We start from the raw sequence: 12,829 nt of genomic DNA, 5'->3' as shown, positions 1-12,829 counted from the left end.
TGCCCTGGACTGGGCACTGCCACTGGCCTGCTGGGTGACCTTAAACAAGTTATGTCAGGCCCAATTTTTTTAGGTATTTAGGGGCCTAAAATGCAAATAGGTGCCTGATGGGATTTTTCAAAAGCACTTAGGTGCCAATTTGCATCTTTAGGCACCTTAAAATTTTTTTAAAATCTGGTACTTAGGCCTTGCAGTGCTGAGTGAAGCAATGCCTAAAATACCTTGCAAAATCTGGGCTTTCACCACCCTGGGCCTCAGTGTCCCCATCTATAAAATGGGGATAATGGTACTGATCTCCTTTGTAAAGTGCTTTGAGATCTAATGATGAAAAGCTCTGTATAAGAGGTAGGTATTACTGTTGTTGTTTATTGATCTAACCCTTGACTATCACCTTCTAGAGCACCAGTGTGTGTCACCATCCCTGGTGATATCATCTCTTAACTGAATTTTGGAGATCAGACGAGATGATTTCAATGGTCCCTCCTGGCCTTACCCTGATTCTGTAAGGTCCTGAGAGTCTCCAGCTCCCATTGTACTCTCTGGGTACCACTTTGATGGGAGCTGAAGATGCACAATACCTTCAGAACTTTAGGGTGAAACAATCCATGTCCTGTTACCACTTCCCCTGAGCCTTAGGAGGAGAGGAACCCTCTTCCTTATTTAAATGCCAACTGTGTATCTTTGAAATATTATTTTAATTTTTGTTACCTACAGTTCTCACTTGTTGTGGGGAGCAAAATCCCTGCTTTGGCAACAGGTTCCCAGTGTTTGCTGCCACCTTGCTTTTGTATGGTGGGGTGGCTCTCATATCTGCTCCATAGTGGTTTTCATAGCCTCCCATGATGAAACACTGACTATACAGTTTGTTCCTTAAAAGGTCTGGCTCATTTCCTAAAGCAGCAATTTCTCTGAAAAGGAACTTTCTGCCCTGTACAGCATTTATTTTTTAATTAGTTGAGCTAACATGCAATTAATGTTTATAATGCAATTCTGTCTGGGGCTCTCTAGTAGCTTATTCAGTGAAGTTTTAGAAATTGCATTTCCTTTAGCATTTTATCAATGTGAGCAAAATATTGTGTCTGGTTGGCAGAATACAGGTGTCTTGGTTGTATATATAAGTGATGTGCAGGACAGGGAATATAGGACAAATTGATTGTGTGTTAATGAGAATGCTGCAGTGTAGCCAAGTTACTCCTGCTTAGTAGCAAGGGATACTAAAGGCTTTCTGGGTGCGATAAGCTTATCTTTTAAACCCATGTCTCCTCTGCCCCTTTCTCACTTGTGTGTAAGGGAATGGGTGCACAAGGAATATGGGACTTGCTACTGATCCCTGCTTTGGACTACACTTGAGCCCACAAGCAGTCTCCAGTTGAACCTGGGGTTCTGCACCATTGCTGGTGAAGCTTCTGCTCTGACAGGACTAACAAGATCAAAGCTTTTGGGAGCGTATAGTACTTCCATATGTGTTAAGTGAGGGCAATCATACACAATAGCTTTCTGATTGTACAATTAAGATGAACATTCTGGAGACTGATGTGGTGCAGTGTTCACAGAACCATTCCACTATGGCAGCTAGAGTAAAATCTAGACGGATGTAGGTCACCATGGAAGTGAATTGTGTGTAGCCTTGATTTAGTCCACAATGAAACAAACATACAGCTTAGTATGCGGGGGTTCTTTTTTCATACTTAACTCTTTGGGAACCCCCTTATTTAAGCGAAAGTATTATTCAGAACATCAAGTGTTTCAGGGAGGGGTGGAAAGGCCATGACAAGACAAGCACATCTGAAGGACCAGCGTGTAGGGTATTCACGATCAACGTACAATACTCAGACAGTCCTCTGAAAGGAGAATAGTTTAAAAAAAAATCCCATGCACTGACCCAGCCCTAAATTAAATTACTTTTAAAATTTGAGTAGCAATTTTTCTGAATACACCAATAAGAACTCAGCTGAGGGCACGTATGTAAGTGATTGATTATGGGCTTGAAGCCTTCAGATATGTATGTGGAAAGAAAGCCTCCTTTTCATGTAATTCTATAAGACATGGCATGTACTCAGTTCTCAAGATAAAGTTTACATGCTCTGTTCATTGAAAGACTGACTGGACTTGTGCATCAGAGAAATTTTTGGGAGGAGCAGGTGATTCAGTAGCTTAGCCAGAGACAAGAAAAAGCTTATTTTAAAAATAAAAGAGGAACTGGTGATTTGTTTCTTTCAATATGCTCTGATCCTAGTGTATTTCCTTTCAGGAACGGCATCCAAAATGACTTATAACTTGCTAAGCTTCAGAAAGAAGAGTAAAAACAAATAAGGTATGTTACATTCCAAATGAAGGCGGTAGAACATCAGATACATGTTGCCATAGCAATGCGGCATGTAGGGCATGAAGAAGTGGAATAGTAAGAAGCCAGCAGGGTCATTAACATCATCAGCAGGCTCAGTGGAGCACAGCTCTGTGGTAGATAAAATGGCTTCATACTTCTCTTCAAACAGCATCCGTGGGAATAAAGCATAAAAACAGAGAAGATGGTAAGAATACAATGATGGGAAGGAAAAGAGAGACAAATGAGACTGATTCTGGCCCCTAATACTGACTGCTCCTTTGTATCTCTCTGATGCTGTGAAGTGCCTGTGAAGCTCCTATAAAGTATAGCCAAGGATTTCCCGTCCAAGGGGGAATCCCTGCTTGGCAGAGCGCTACCTCTCCAAGGCGGTGTCAAGTGTTGCCTAAGGGTGCGGGCATAGCCAGAGCTCTGAGGCTGCTCTTATTCTGCAGATGAAACAATCCCCCCCAATCCTGGTCTCCTGCCACCATGCTGACAAGTGCAGAGTGGCTTTGTCCTCAAGATTCAACCCAGTTTTTTTGGGGGGGGGTGGGGGGGGGCGGGGGGGGGCGAGGAGAGAGTGTTTCTTGTGGGTATATATAAAGGTGCAGTGCTGGGTTCTAAATTAGATAGAACAGCAGGGAATGACAATAAACAATGGGGGTGGGAGACAATAAAGATGATACAAACAGAGACAATTTCACACATTATAGGAATGAGGAGACTGCAATTTTTAATATTACATATTATAGGTGCTGAGCAAATGTGTCGTGGGCAGATTTTGATCTAGCTATATGAGTGTAATTCTGCAATAATTCCAGTGAAGTAAAATCCATTTCACCCACGGTCTTCCCTGAATCAGTGGAAATGCATGTTTTATTTCTGGTTTTGTTCACACTAGTGCCTTTTCCTGGGTGTCCAGAACACAAGTGTGTTATGGGAAACTGATTTCATTTTAGTCAATGCTGCAAAGTCATCCCTGGTGCAACTCCAGTGAAGTCAGTGGCTTTACAGCAATATAACTAAGACAAGACTATGAGCCAAAGAGATTGTTTAAATGAATCATGCAAATAATTACCAATACAAACAAGTCCAGAGGCTCAGCTAAGTCCATTGAATTCAATATACCTATGCTAATTCACACTAGCTCATGGTGAATATTTCACATGGAACAAGTTTAACAGTTATGCATGTTTTAGTGATTTAGAAATTTTGGTCGGTTTGTGATGAGATGAGATTTTTTTTTTTTTTAAAGTATCATATGGTTTTAGCAATGGTGAAGTGACCTTAAGATTCCTTGTAATGAGGTAGTGAATATTTTTTTACAAGGTTACTAGGGTGTTTTTAATTAAAAAGACAAGGTTTGGAGCTGTAACTTGCTGATAAAATTGATGTAGCTGATTTAAATAGGAGTTGTAATGAAATAAATCAGATATCATTAACTGCTGAATCCAAGAGATGAAGCTGATAAAGGGGTTTTTGGACAAACTATGATGGAGCAGTCCAGGTCTTGGACAATGATTACAAAGCAACCCACTTCTTTAAGAAAACAGTAAAGGGTTTACAATGATATGCCAAGAAACCATACACAAAGCATAAGACATTGTCATATGTATTCTTCCTTCTGTAAGCTCCAACATAGGCAAGATGTTGCTCCAGGTGCTAGTTTCCCATGTTTATTTGGCACTACTTGATGACATAATTCAGATATGAGAAGAGTTAGGGCCTACGAGGTGGAGAAAGAATCCCAGCCATGACCCCATGTTTTCAGGAGGTCTGTTTCTTTCCACAACTCTTGCATGTGATATGAAGTTCAGTATGTTGAACTTTAAACACTTTCTACTGACGATGCTGCTATAAAGTTTCAGATCAGTTACTTATTGATATGCACGAGAATCAATCTCTCCTACAATATTAATTAGTTTACATTTGTCATGAGGACTTTACAAAGGGTCATCGGTGATAACGGAAGCTAGTGATCCAAAACATACAGATTAGAGCAAGGAAGAACAGCGGGTGAATGCATGGGGCAGAACCTCAGCTAGCCCAAAGAGTAAAGATGCATTGAGTTCATTGGCACCATTAAATGTAACATCCCTTGAGCTCATCCAGGATTTAGTAATGACGTAGTATGTCTATACATCTAGGTTCAAATGTTCAACGCTACCTAAGAGAATTGAATATTAATTTTTAATGGGAATGGGAAATACAAAGCCCTTAAGCAACTTTCAAAACCTCAGATCCATTGCATGGGAAAGGATGCGGTCACCCATTGTATAGGAGCATGTGTGGTATTCTCCGCTATTTGTATGTTTCTACAGACTAACCTTTCACCCAGAATTCAGTGTGTGTGTGTGTGTGTGTGTGTGTGTTTCTACAGACTAACCTTTCACCCAGAATTCAGTGTGTGTGTGTGTGTATATATAAAAAATATGAAGACTGAGTTGGAGTCATTGTGATGCAAAATTCAAATGATATGCTGGTGAGCTATAGCAAGAGCAACATAATATAATTTCCACTGAGGAAAATGAATTTACGCCTATGAGTTCATATTTCATTACTTATTAATGCTACAGTGTAATGCCCCATATTACTTTTTCAAGCAGCTGGAATATGATGCTCAGATTAAAAGGATCTCATTCTGTCTTTCAAAAGAGATTTTGCCTCTACAGCTGAGGCAGAGTCTGTAAACACACAACTATAACTAGCAGTTTTTAAACCAGTTTTATTTATTAAAGTAGATGTTATAAAATAAAATAAAAACAAAACATTGCATTTTACTGTTCATCGTTAAAAACCCAAACCTAATTTCTGAGCACTTAGATGGAGATTCTTGCCGCTTCTAGTTGGATGGATCTTGAGAGAATTTTTGATTAAAATGCAAATAGTGTAGCAACAACACTGTTCACTGATTAAATGGAAGAAGCATTACTTAGTACTTATTGAAGTCAAATGTAATCAAGATAGAATTGATTTTATATTCAATTCATGTAAACACTGCTCACTCTAACTCTTAAAAATCCATAAAGTAGCGAAAAAATACCAGCTTAATTTTTCAAAAGGATGTATGGTAAAGAACAAAACAGCTAATGTAGTTTCTATATTTATGATGGAAGAAATGCCAAAGTATAAGTACAGGAAACATATGGCTCCGCTACTGAGGCTATGAACGCAGGGCTTGAATGGCAAATAATTTTTGAGGCTGCTTCCCCTTTCTGTCCTCTGCTAATATTTATTAAACTTATTAGTATAACAGAGGGGAAAGCAGTTCCATCTTAACCTCATTTTTTTTCTCCCCTGACTATAGTTGTACTGTTGCTTCCTAGAAATAGAGCGTTGGGCCTGGATCTAGGAAATTACTTCAACATGTGTGTAAACCTTAGTCATGTGAGTAATCCTGTTGACATCTCATGTGCTTAAACTTACACACATACATCAGTGCTGTGCTGGATGATACTCCTAGGGCCTAAATTTTCACCAGAAAGATCTGTTTATTTTGCAACATTTTGGGCTCAGTGAATTGAATCTGCAGTTGCGCCCATTAATAAGTGTAACTGTGCACTGGCAAATTAGGTAGTTAATGTTGTCAAGTGCAGGTGAAATTAAGTGCTCTTGCAAGCACTGGACATGTTATTGGAGGCCAGGTTAAAAACCAGGAGCTCTGAATGCAGATTAAAACATCTATAAGGCATGATTCTGCAAACCTTACTCATGTTGAGTAGCACTGACTCATGTGAGTCACCCCATCAGAATCAAGCACCTAATGTGAGTCACATTTGCAGAAATGGGCCCATAATAATTTGTCCAGGTTAATCCCCAACCACCAAAATTCTTGGCTAGTCTCTCTGCCTGGAAAAAAAAAAAGTTTAGGATTTCAAAAAGAAGCTATATCACTTAAAGTCTGTCCTTGAAAATGGGACACTAGCCCTTTCTGTCTCTATCCCCCCGCTTATGGATTTTTAGAAGTAACTTTGTAATAATAATGAATAAAAATAATGCTTTCATTGAACAATGGGCTTCTAAATCATAGCCACACTTAATGTGATGAGCTGTTAGGTGGGAAACAAGAAACTTAGCATCAGTGCAAAATTAGGCAGATTTTTTTTTGAAGTTTTTGATATTATTTTAAAGTGTCAGGGCCATATTGTCCCCTACACAATCCCTAGGGCTTATCTAGGAGACTCCACAATCTCTTTCAGTTTGTTCCATTGCCTGGGTGGGGTTTCAATCCCACCAACCATTGGGGCATTCCATGATCTGCAAGAAGATCCCATGGATTGCAGGACACCCACCAAGGGCCCATGAACTTGAGAACTTATTTCTCTGATCCACGTCACCTGTGCCTCCATGCTGGCTACTGCACCCAAATGTACTCACATGGGAGGTAGGCATCAGTATATGGAGAAGGAACCTGGTGAAGGTGACGTTGAGCATGTCAGTGTGACTTCCCACAGGGAAGTCCTTTCTTTTGAGGAGGGGTGATGCTATGGACAGTACCGTGACTCCACATCCTTAGACCGGTGGAACCCTGTCCTGAGGGCGGAGGGACCCTTGTGACATGAGTTTGTAGGGGAAATGTTGCAGAATTATATCTCCTTGTATCCACATCCCCATTGGGTATCTACTAGATTTTGCTCTCATCCATTCATCTTACTGGAGGAGAGCAACTGAGCTTTAAATGGCAAGTCTGAGGTTGCTCAGAACAGTGGGTTTGGTTCTATGTAATAAAAACATTAAAATTAATGCTCAGATGGTCTTTTAGGGGCTAAAATTAGACTCTCCAAAATGAAAACTATGTTTTAAATTCTGTACCTACTTGTGGTTTTGTGTATTTATTATTTTTTTGCCTCGCTGAGGAATCTAATAAGAACAGTCATTATACACATTTCACAGACATTGCACTGAGTGGTTTAAATTAAACTTTACGAAGATTCTCCTTTACAAGCTGATTTTCATAAAGGAAGTTAAGGCTGCAATAAATTTTTAACACAAATGGTAAACTGCAAATGAAAATTAATTCAGCTTGCAAAATGCATTTCAGAGTATGCATAAGCAAGCGAAAAACAACAAATCAAAGGTCATTCTTGGAGAGAAGATGCTGAAATATGGAGTGGGTGCTTTAAAGTGTATCTCCTAATTAAATCCCTGTGCAGCAAAACACATAGAAATGTAAAGACTAAAACCACTGCATCTAAGACAGGTCAGAATATCAACAGTTGATATGCCTTTGAATATGTTACCAATAATTACAATAGCAGAACCTAAGTTACTGCAGTTGGGAACCAGAGGGCAGGATAGGTTCACAATTTATCTGTGCCTTAAACAGCTGCAGTTTAAATTCCATGTAATGTAGCTCCCAATTTACAAAGGTCATACTTGTGTGCACTGAAGCCAATTGGAGCTTTGCCACTGAGGCCCCTTGATGCATTCAATTGCACGCCTACATTTGTGCCCACAAATTGGGTTGCCTAAACAGCCATTTCTTTGCTCAAATACAAATATCAGTTTTCTCGTACTATAAATACAACATCTGCTGACAATCAAATCAGCTTAGGGGATTTGGACACTCATTTCCCACTAATTTTAATGGGAATTGAGCATTGGCTCTGTTATGCTCCTGTTCTCTTAAACTCTTAAGTATTGTGCTCGAGTCTTGTTTTCTGCATGGTACATTTAATGATGATTCATCACTGTTCACTCTGACCATGTTTAATGGCTTGTGTGACATTTTGGGCAGTTTGCACTTTAGAACTAAAATTGTTATAGTCAAAAAGACGAAGGGACAATTCTGAAAGTTTTAGTTCATCCATCTCTGTGTTTTGGATGATGGCTAAAGCAGAAAGAATATTCTTCTAAGTGCATGTAGCGCACACGATGGAATTGTAAAGGACGTTATTGTTTTAGTCTTCATGCGGCAGAATGATGTCCCCCAAGATCCTCATTACTAACCTCCACCTTGATCTTAAATTGTACAATTTTATATTTAAATTAAACTACCTCCTTGATAGAATTGGTTGAATACTGGGTGGATTGAAAAGCCCCTGAGAGCCAAATCACGTACCTACACTCCAGTACATAATGACCAAATTGCTTCGGATTTGAAACAGTGCCCACAGGGAACCTCTACTGGGTTTTTTTTAAATCTCGACAGGCCAAGGGTGAGATTCAAAAATCTTACCAGAATGGGCTTCAGTTTGGATTCTTATTGTAAATAAGTCAGCATTACGGGTCACCATAGCTCCACTCAAGAATTGAAAATAGCAGAAGAATGCTAACTGTTTTACAGGGTGAATAGAGAAAGGTACAATGAAATTGCTTCGGAGGTGGAGGGGGAATATGGTTCCATGCTGCTGTATAATTTGAAGATATATATACAGTCAGAGCTGTGCTGCATATTAAGCAGTGAAAGGAAGGCAAAACATCTTCTGAGACTATCTCAGGAACTCTACAGATGTTGTGGCCAAGGAATGTTGGTGCATTTGGGGAAGGGGGCGCAATAGAGCCATTTATATCCCCAACCCTCTGAGTCTGCCATCGATTCTACACTAGCCCAGTTCCCTGTGTAGTTTACAGAAGGCGCAGAGCTACTGTAAACTATGCCCTGGCTACTCCCTCTTTTTCCCCAGTCATGCCCCCTATGCCAGGGGTCAGGAGACTAGTGATACCCTTAAACTTCTATAGTTCTGTATGTCTACACTACGAAATTAGGTCGAATTTATAGAAGTTGGTTTTTTAGAAATCGGTTTTATATATTTGAGTGTGTGTGTCCCCACAGAAAATGCTCTAAGTGCATTAACTCGGCGCAGTGCTTCCACAATACCGAGGCTAGAGTCGACTTCCAGAGTGTTGCACTGTGGGTAGCTATCCCACAGTTCCCGCAGTCTCTGCTGCCCATTGGAATTCTGGGTTGAGATCCCAATGCCTGATGGGGCTAAAACATTGTTGCGGGTGATTCTGGGTACATATCGTCAGGCCCCCGTTCCCTCCCTCCCTCCGTGAAAACAAGGGCAAACAATCGTTTCGTGCCTTTTTTCTTAAGTTACCTGTGCAGACGCCATACCACGGCAAGCATGGAGCCCGCTCAGGTAACAGTCACCATATGTCTCCTGGGTGCTGGCAGACGGGGTACTGCATTGCTACACAGCAGCAGCAACCCATTGCCTTGTGGCAGCAGACGGTGCAATAGGACTGGTAGCCGTCATCGTCATGTCCGAGGTGCTCCTGGTCGCCTCTGTGAGGTCGATCAGGAGCGCCTGGGCAGACATGGGCGCAGGGACTAAATTTGGAGTGACTTGATCAGGTCATTCTCTTTAGTCCTGCAGTCAGTCCTATTGAACCATCTTATGGTGAGCAGGCAGGTGATACGGATTGCTAGCAGTCCTACTGCATCATCTTCTGCCAGGCAGGCAAGAGATGAGGATGGCTAGCAGTCCTATTGTACCATCTTCTGCCGAGCAGCCATGAGATGTGGTGGCTTGCAGTCCTTCTGCACCGTCTGCTGCCAGCCAAAGATGTAAAAGACAGATGGAGTGTATCAAAACAAGAAATAGACCAGATTTGTTTTGAACTCATTTGCAACCCCGCCCCCCATCTAGGGGACTCATTCCTCTAGGTCACACTGCAGTCACTCACAGAGAAGGTGCAGCGAGGTAAATCTAGCCATGTATCAATCAGAGGCCAGACTAACGTCCTTGTTCCAATAAGAACAATAACTTAGGTGCACCATTTCTTATTGGAACCCTCCGTGAAGTCCTGCCTGAAATACTCCTTGATGTAAAGCCACCCCCTTTGTTGATTTTAACTCCCTGTAAGCCAACCCTGTAAGCTGTGTCATCAGTCGCCCCTCCCTGCGTCAGAGCAATGGCAAACAATCGTGCATCTGAGTTGAGAGTGCTGTCCAGAGCAGTCACAATGGAGCACTCTGGGATAGCTCCCGGAGGCCAATACCGTCGAATTGTGTCCACGGTACCTCAAATTCGACCCGGCAAGGCCAATTTAAGCGCTAATCCACTTGTCAGGGGTGGAGTAAGGAAATTGATTTTAAGAGCCCTTTAAGTCGAAATAAAGGGCTTCATCGTGTGGACGGGTGCAGGTTTACATCGATTTAACGCTGCTAAATTCGACCTAAAGTCCTAGTGTAGACCAGGGCTAAGATTCAGGTCAGTTGGTTGAAGTCTGCTTTGTGCTACAGAGGTTAGCACAAAAGCAGATTTCGTGGACAAAGAAGCCGGCCCATTACTGAGAATAGGACATTTTGTAAATACTTCTGGTCTGGAAATAAAAACAAAACAAAGAAGAAGGGATGGTCAAAGAAGGCAAGAGCTAAACATTGAACAAAGGTTTATTTTTAACATTACAAAGAGAAAATATCACTAAGAATGATGTCTCAGTGACAAAGCTTCCTGAAAGATATGGGCAAATCTGCAGTTGGTGTAAATCAGTGTAGTTCCATTGAAATCAATGAAACACTGATTTACGGTATCTAAGGTAATGGTCGGCAATCTAAGTTTTTTAGGTTTTTTTTTTTTAAAAGCAATTAGTCCAAATAGTTTGAATCAGTTCCCAAAAGTGAAGAACAGATCCTATGTTGTCATCCAAACAGTGATTATTAAAGATAGATGCATTCCCTTGGAAAGGTTGGTGTCATGGGCCAACGGACAGGATGCTTGAAAAAGCTTCAGTCAACTTTTTCCACCATCAAATTTTTCATGAAGCATTTTAATTTTGCTTGTTGCTGCTGCTGATGTTATTCTCAGTGTCAGTTGACTTGACCTTCAGTGGTTGATGTGAGAGAATCTTTTTTCGGATGCCATATGCTTTATATTAAATAAAATATTCTTTTACCATCTGTTTGACTGGTGTCCATGAATTGTAATGTGGCAAAATACAGGCGTACTGTAAATGCTACCACAGGAATGAAATAGTTTTGAGAAATATATCCCTTACCCTATGAGGTAGAAATAGCAGTTTAAACTTTTAAGCGTGAGATGTGAAATGTTATAAGCATAAAAGTAGGGTAGAAATGGATAATTTCTAATCATGAATACAATAAAGAGGCTACTTTTCAATGTCACAGCAAAAGAGGTAATGGAAATAGGATTGGGTAAGGACTTTGGAGTTGCCAAATCTACTAGAAAGTTGTTGGCCGACATCACGTAGCTCAACTGATATTAATAGAACTATGCTGATATGCACCAGTTGAGGATTTGATCCCGAATGCCCAAGCTCAAAAAAAGATGTGGTACCTAAAGCCGCAGTTCAGTAAGGTGCTTAAGCATGTGCTTAAATTCAAGCACATGAGTAGTCCCAGTGGCTTACATGCTTAAATTTACATACATGCTTAAGTATCTAAAGGATAGAGAAAAATCTTTGTCCTTTGCAGTGCAATGTGGCAGGTGTTTAGCTGAGTACAATACTCTCTAACACTTCAGGATAGAGTGCAAGAAATACCTTGTCTTGTTGCAAACGGAAGGGGAATTTAGGCAGAGCAAATTAACTAGCCAGTCTGCAATATTATTGAGATATTAGGGTTAACATTCGTATGCCTCTGAAAATTGTTGTGGGAGACTGAGATTTGTTTTTTTTAATTTGAATAAATATCCACAGAATTTTTTCCTCACTTCCCATGTTCTTAATCCATTTCCCTCTTTCACAAGTGCAGTTTCCATTCACATCTATAATTGATGCTAATCCAAGCCAAGATGATGTTTTTGATTTGCCAAAAGTAGAAAATTGAATTTGGGTTTAAGACTTGGCATACAAAATTGTTTGCCTCCTCCAATAGCTATAATTCTATAGGATGCTTAAAAAGATCTATAGAAAAGGCCTTATATTCAATGCAATTCTATACGTTTTAAAGTAATTGTGTTATAACCCTATTGCATTTCTATTGGTTTCATCCATATTCAGTTCATACGGACGTTTCCAAAGAGATTAGAACTTTGTTTTTAGGTCCCAATTCAGCAAAATGCATGCATAAGACCTCTTGACTTCAATGGAACATGGTTAAATGCTTTGCTGAATTGGGGCCTTAATAATACCTAGTTCAGTAGCTCTCAAAGCACTTTACAAAGGAACTTAGTATTAGCCCCATTTTACAAAAGGGGAAACTGAGGCAGAGGGTGGTTGAGTGACTTGCCCAAGGTCACTGAGCAGGTCAGTGACCAAGCTGGAAAGATCAACCAAGGTCCCCTGAGTCCCAGTCCTGTGCTCTATCCACTAGGCCACACTGCCTCCCTTTCTTTTCAGATACATCTCCAAGCACAAATGGATGAGTAGATAAGGGACGAGAAGTCTGGGAATTCATAGATTCTAAGGCTTAAAGGGACCAGTGTGATCATCTAGTCTGTCCTCCTGCTTTACCTAAGACAAAGATTTCATTTCATTTCACCCAGTGCATCTTGCCTGACAACTTCTGTGCCCCCAGATCCATAGATGTAGGTATAGCCAGAGACCTTAGTTTATTACAGAGGTTGGTTTGAGCAGTAAAATTCAGATCCACAC

This window comes from Chelonia mydas, chromosome 10 (genome assembly GCF_015237465.2).
Source record: "Chelonia mydas isolate rCheMyd1 chromosome 10, rCheMyd1.pri.v2, whole genome shotgun sequence".
NCBI lineage: Eukaryota > Metazoa > Chordata > Testudines > Cheloniidae > Chelonia > Chelonia mydas.
The sequence above is the reverse complement of the archived record's forward strand: the minus strand, read 5'-3'. Positions refer to the sequence as shown.